Below are 7142 nucleotides of genomic sequence, written 5' to 3'. Positions count from 1 at the left end.
GTATGTGACAATCCAATTATTTCATTTTCTCCAGGAAAAATTTTCTTTTCAAATACTGACACTTTCAAAGAATTAATTTCCAATGTCTGTAAGTAAATACATATTAGTATTTTACTTTTGAATTTATGACTTTAAAAATATTTATGTATACAATGGAATATTACTCAGCTATTAGAAATGACAAATACCCACCATTTGCTTCAACGTGGATGGAACTGGAGGGTATTATGCTGAGTGAAGTAAGCCAGTCGGAGAAGGACAAACATTATATGTTCTCATTCATTTGGGGAATATAAATAATAGTGAAAGGGAAAATAAGGGAAGGGAGAAGAAATGGGTGGGAAATATCAGAAAGGGAGACAGAACGTAAAGACTGCTAACTCTGGGAAACGAACTAGGGGTGTTGGAAGGGGAGGAGGGCGGGGGGTGGGAGTGAATGGGTGACGGGCACTGGGGGTTATTCTGTATGTTAGTAAATTGAACACCAATAAAAAATAAAAAATAAAAAATCTAAAAAAAATATTATGCATATGACAAGTCACAAATTTTAAGAGAAGTTGATTTTTATACAAACAAAAATTCTAAACAATAAGCAATTACTGTAATGTAATTAGGAAATCATTATATAGTGATCTACAGAACTTACTGTGTGGGTTACCCATGATAAATAAATATAATACTACATTATGAGGTCTGTCGTGATAAAAGTACTTATAGATTAAATTTTAAAACTGAGCAATTATAGTCTTAAACAAAATGAAAATTATATGAGCTATAACATGAATTGCTAAATTTGGCTACCTAAATAATACTAATAAGGATTTTTATTTTTTATTTTAGTATACTCACTTATCTGTATATAGACCAGAAAAGAAGCACATTATGTTCAATTCTTTTACATCCCTACTGAATTTTTGTTTAGTTATTATCTCAACTACTAAGAAAGGATTGGTGAAAACTCCTTCTTTAATTATAAAATTGTTTATTTCTTTTTAAAATTCTGTCATTTTGGCTTCACACATCTTGAAGCTCTACTAAAGGCATTCAAATTATGGATTATTATATCAGTGTGATGAATTTATTTGTTTAGTATTAGGAAATTACTTTCTTTTTTCATTGGTAGTATTTATTTTTCTGCAAATCCTTAATACAGTTTATTAACTCAGCTGCACCAATTTTCTTATAATTAGTTTTTGTTTATATACCACTTATTCATTCTTTTTTAACAGTGTATTTGTATCTATATTTAAAAGGCATTTCTTGTTGACAAGAATATTTGCGTCATGCTTTTATTTTTTATTTTTTATTTTTTTGCGTCATGCTTTTTAATCCAGAGTGATAATCTCTGCCTCTTGATAGGAATAGTATATTTCTATTAAATAGGAATAATTAGAGTAAATATGGGGAATGTTTATTCTCCAGTTTTAATCCATAAGTATTTTTATCCTGATAGGCGTCATTATATAATACTACTATTCATTGATCATGAATAATCCACAGATCAAACTTTATAGACATAAAGATTACTACATAACAACTCCCAAATTACATTAAAGCAATTTCTTTTTTTTTAATTTTTATTTATTTATGATAGTCACAGAGAGAAAGAGAGAGAGGCAGAGACACAGGCAGAGGGAGAAGCAGGCTCCATGCACCGGGAGCCCGACGTGGGATTCGATCCCGGGTCTCCAGGATTGCGCCCTGGGCCAAAGGCAGGCGCCAAACCGCTGCGCCACCCAGGGATCCCAAAGCAATTTCTTATTGTGAAATTTGTCTGCATAAAAAACAATTTCAATTAAAGCGGACTAAACTTACAATTAATTTTGATATGGTTGGGTTTGTATGTGCCATCCTTTCCAGCCTTCTTTTAAATTGAGTATTTTTCTTCTCTTTTAGTATTTTAACGACGTTTTAACTATGCCTAAACAAATCATTGTTTGTTTGGTTATGTGTTTGCTCTAGGGATTATCATATGCTTCCTTAACATTTCACAATCTACCTTGAGGTAATATAACTATTTATGTGTAATGTAACATTTTTTAAAGGTAGCTTTCCATTTATCTTTTTTTGCGCTATTGCAGTCGCATATTTTACTTATACATGTTCTACAAATTTCAAAACACATTGTTATTATTTTGCAATAAAAATTGATTTCTCACTTTTACTGATTCTGTCCAGTAATCACAACTAACAACCTGAACCATTATATAGAAAACATGACTCTGAAAGGTGGAAGAAAGGTTGACTAGCCAGGAACCCCGTAGCCCAAGGAATGAAATGCTAGTGACTTCTCTGGTTTGTATTTGGCTTTATATATTCCAGACCTGATACTGAGAAGCCAGAAATCTGGACACATGAATAGGTACAAACAAAAAAGCTCCAACCAAAGTGTGTTCTAACTAAAATAACCAGGAAAGGGACAAACTAGCAAGATAGAATGTTTTAGACAGTGATCACTCTACTTCAGCCTAATACAATAGAAGAAACTGTGGTCCTATCCCTACCCATACTAGCAAAGGTTGAGTGGGGAGTCTAGACTTCCACCCTCACTAGTTGAGTAAGAATCCAGGAATTTCATCCCCATTGGGAGGTGGTAAGCTCCTTTGCTTCACTGCCACCAGATGTCAGTGGAGAGTTTGGACTTCTATTCCCATCCAGCAGTAATAAGGTGCCCCTCTCCCTTCTGAAGTTATATCAGAAGATACCGAAGAGAGTCAGGACTTTGGCCACCATCCAGCAGTAATGAGGCCAACCATGGTAATTATCAGTAGAGGCCATATAAGGAGCAGTAACTAAGGCACTCATTACTCCTCCTGGGAAGGTGTCAGTGGAATAATAGGTAGCTAGACTTCCCATTCTTGCCCAGCAGTAATGAGAAGCTCCACATTTGGATGTCAGTGGAGAGTGAATAATGAATTAAAAATTCTACCCACACTTGGCAATAACAAGGCCATGCCTGTCCCTCTCATGTAGGAGAAATGTCAAAGGAAACAAGCTAAAGCAGGTTTAAATCAAATGCAAGTCTCATAAGAGAATACCCAATACATTCTGGTTTCAAAAGAAAATTACTCATCATATCAAGAAACAGGAAGATCTCAAACTGAATGATAAAAACAATCAAGGATGCCAATTCTGAGATTACAGAAATGTCATAATTATGAGAAAAGATTTTAGAGTAGCCAATATAATGAGGAATTAGGAGCATGCTTAAAACAATTGAAAAATAGTCTCAGCAGTGAAATAGAACATGTAAAGAAGATACAAATTGAAATATTAGAGTTAAGAAACAAAATAAGGAAATAAGAAAGTTCAGTGATGGACTCAATATCAGATGAGGGGGGGAAAGAAAGAATGGAGAGGAATGGTGAGTTTATAACAAAATTCCTGATAGGTTATAAGAGTCCAGGAAGGACAGGAGCAATATCTTGATTGGGGCTGAAAAGTACTCAAGTAGTGGCTGAAAATCCTCAATTTGGAAAAAGAGAAATCTACAGTTTCAAGAACTTGAGTGAACTCTAAACAGAATAAACCCAATGATATCCACAGCCATACCAGAGATAAATTCCTGAACACTGAAAATTAAAAGAAAAACTCTTGAAAGCAGTAGGGAAAATCATCCTGTTTATAGGAGAAAAATTTGAATGACAGAAAATTTCTCATCAGAAACCTTGGTGGCTAGAAAGAAGGAGCACTCTAGCTTTCAAATGTTGAAGTAAAACAGTCAACTTTGATTCCAATATCCAGTGAAAATATCTTTCTAGAATGATGGGGATAGACACTCTCAGATGAAGGGAAACTAGGAGAATATGTTACCAGCAGACATAACCTTAAATAACAGGTATGAGAAGTTCTCTAAACTGAAAGGAAATGAAAAGAAGTTTCAAATAAGGAAGGAAAAACACAGTAAGCAAAAGCATGGGTAAAAATAATTTTCTTCTCTTCAGTTTTTGTTTAAAAAACTGAGATATAATAGACATATAAGATTCTATAAGTCTCAGGTGTACAACATGCTGACTTGATACATTTATATATTGAACTGTGATTACCATCATATCATTAGCTAACACCTTTATCATGTAAACTATAGTAATCAAGGTTCCGTAATTTGTGGAGGAAGAGACATATAGATCAATGAAACAGAAAAAGAATCTAAAAATAGGCCCATAAATATGTCTCTAAAAAAGAAATTAAAAAACTTTTTTAAATAAACATTTCTCTAAATTTCTTTCTTTATTTAATAATTAATTTATTTTTATTGGTGTTCAATTTGCCAACATACAGAATAACACCCAATGCTCATCCCGTCAAGTGTCCCCCTCAGTGCCCATCACCCATTTACCCCCACCCCTTGCCCTGGTCCCCTTCCACCACCCCTAGTTCTTTTCCCAGAGTTAGGAGTCTTCATGTTCTGTCTCTCTTTCTGATATTTCCTACCCATTTCTTCTCCCTTCCCTTCTATTCCCTTTCACTATTATTTATATTCCCCAAATGAATAAGACCATATAATGTTTGTACTTCTCTGATTGACTTACTTCACTCAGCATAATACCCTCCAGTTCCATCCATGTCAAAGCAAAAGGTAGGTATTTGTCATTTCTAATGGCTGAGTAATATTCCATTATATACATAGACCACATCTTCTTTATCCATTCATCTTTCGATGGACACTGAGGCTCCTTCCACAGTTTGGCTATTTTGGACATTGCTGCTATAAACATCGTGATGCAGGTGTCCCAGTGTTTCACTCCATCTGTATCTTTGGGGTTAATCCCCAGCAGTGCAATTGCTGGGTCATAGGGCAGATCTATTTCTAACTTTTTGAGGAATCTCCACACAGTTTTCCGGGGTGGCTGCACCAGTTCACATTCCCACCAACAGTGCAAGATGGTTCCCCTTTCTCCACATCCTCTCCAACATTTGTTGTTTCCTGCCTTGTTTTTCCCCATTCTCACTGGTGTGAGATGGGATCTCATTGTAGTTTTGATTTGTTTTTCCCTGATGGCGAGTGATGTGGAGCCTTTTCTCATGTGCTTGTTGGTCATGTCCATGTCTTCCTCTGAGATTTCTCTTCATGTCTTTTGCCCATTTCATGATTGGATTGTTTATTTTTTTGCTGTTGAGTTTAATAAGTTCTTTATAGATCTTGGAAACTAGCCCTTTATCTGATATGTCATTTGCAAATATCTTCTCCCATTCTGCAGGTTGTCTTTTGGTTTTGTTGACTGTTTCTTTTGCTGGACAGCATCTACTTATCTTGATGAAGTCCCAATAGTTCAATTTTTCTTTTGTTTCCCTTGCCTTTATGGATGTATGTTGCAAGAATTTGCTGTGGCCAGGTTCAAAAAGGGTGTTACCTTTTCTCCTCTAGGATTTTGATGGAATTTTGTCTCACATTTATATCTTTCATCCTTTTTGAGTTTATTTTGTGTATGGTGTAAGAGATTGATCTAATTTCATTCTTCTGCATGTGGATGTCCAATTTTCCCAGCACCATTTATTGAAGAGACTGTCTTTTTTCCAGTGGATACTCTTTCCTCCTTTATCGAATATTAGTTGGTCCACTTTTGGATTCTCTATTCTGTTCCACTGATCTATGTGTCTGTTTTTGTGCCTGTACCACACTGTCTTGATGATCACAGCTTTGTAGTACAACCTGAAATCTGGCATTGTGATCCCCCAGATATGGTTTTCTTTTTTAAAATTCCCCTGGCTATTCGGGGTCCTTTCTGATTCCACACAAATATTAAGATGATTTTTTCAAACTCTCTGAAGAAAGTGCATGGTATTTTGATAGGGATTGCATTAAACGTGTAAATTGCCCTGGGTAACATTGACATTTTCACAATATTAATTGTGAATTATGCCACAATTTCATGCCAATTTCATGCCAATCCATGAGCATGAAATATTTTTCCATCTCTTTGTGTCTTCCTCAATTTCTTTCAGAAGTGTTCTGTAGTTTTTAGGGTATAGATTCTTTACCTCTTTGGTTAGGTTTATTCCTAGGTATCTTATGCTTTTGGTGCAACTATAAATGGGATTGACTCCTTAATTTCTCTTTCTTCAGTCTCATTGTTAGTATATGGAAATGCCACTGACTTCTGGACATTGATTTTGTATCCTGCCACACTGACGAATTGCTGTATGAGTTCTAGCATTCTTGGAGTGGAGTCTTTTGGGTTTTCTACATACAGTATCCTGTCATCTGCGAAGAGGGAGAGTTTGGCTTCTTTGCCAATTTGATTGCCTTTTATTTCTTTTTGTTGCCTGATTGCAAGGATAGGAATTCTAGTACTGTGTTGAATGGCAGTGGTGAGAGTGGACATCCCTGTCTTGTTCCTGATCTTAGGGGAAAGGCTCCCAGTTATTCCCCATTGAGAATGATATTTGCTGTGGGCTTTTTGTAGATGGCTTTTAAGATGCTGAGGAATTTTCCCTCTATCTCCACACTCTGAAGAGGTTTCATAAGGAATGGATGCTGTATTTTGTCAAATGCTTTCTCTGCATCTTTTGAGAGGATCATATGGTTCTTGTTTTCTCTTGTTGATATGATCTATCACGTTGATTGCTTTACGAGTGTTGAACCAGCCTTACATTCCAGGATAAATTCCACTTGGTCATGGTGAATAATCTTCTTAATATTTTGTTGGATCTGTGTTGAGAATTTTTGGGTCAGTGTTCATCAGGGATATTGTCTATAATTCTCCTTCTTGGTGTGGTCTTTTTCTGGTTTTGGGAATAAGGTGATGCTTGCCTCATTGAACGAGTTTGGAAGTACTCCATCTCTTTCTATCTTTCCAAACAGCTTTAGTAGAATAGGTATGGTTTCTTCTTTCAACGTTTGATAGAATTCCCCCAGGAAGCCATCTTGCTCTGAACTTTTGTGTCTTGGGAGGTTTTAGATGACTGTTTCAATTTCCTCCCTGGTTATTGGCCCTCCAGGTTTTCTATTTCTTCCTGTCCAGTTATGATAGTTTTTGGTTTTCCAGAAATGTGTCCACTTCTTCTAGATTGCCTAATTTATTAGCATATAGCTTCTCATAATAAGTTTTTAAGATCGTTTGTATTTCCTTGGTATTGGTGGTGATCTCTCCTCTTTCATTTGTGATTTTATTAATTAGAGTCTTTTCTCTTTTGCTTTT

The sequence above is a fragment of the Canis lupus genome, chromosome 21, assembly GCF_011100685.1.
Source record: "Canis lupus familiaris isolate Mischka breed German Shepherd chromosome 21, alternate assembly UU_Cfam_GSD_1.0, whole genome shotgun sequence".
Classification (NCBI taxonomy): Eukaryota; Metazoa; Chordata; class Mammalia; order Carnivora; family Canidae; genus Canis; species Canis lupus.
Note: the sequence above shows the minus strand (reverse complement) of the source record.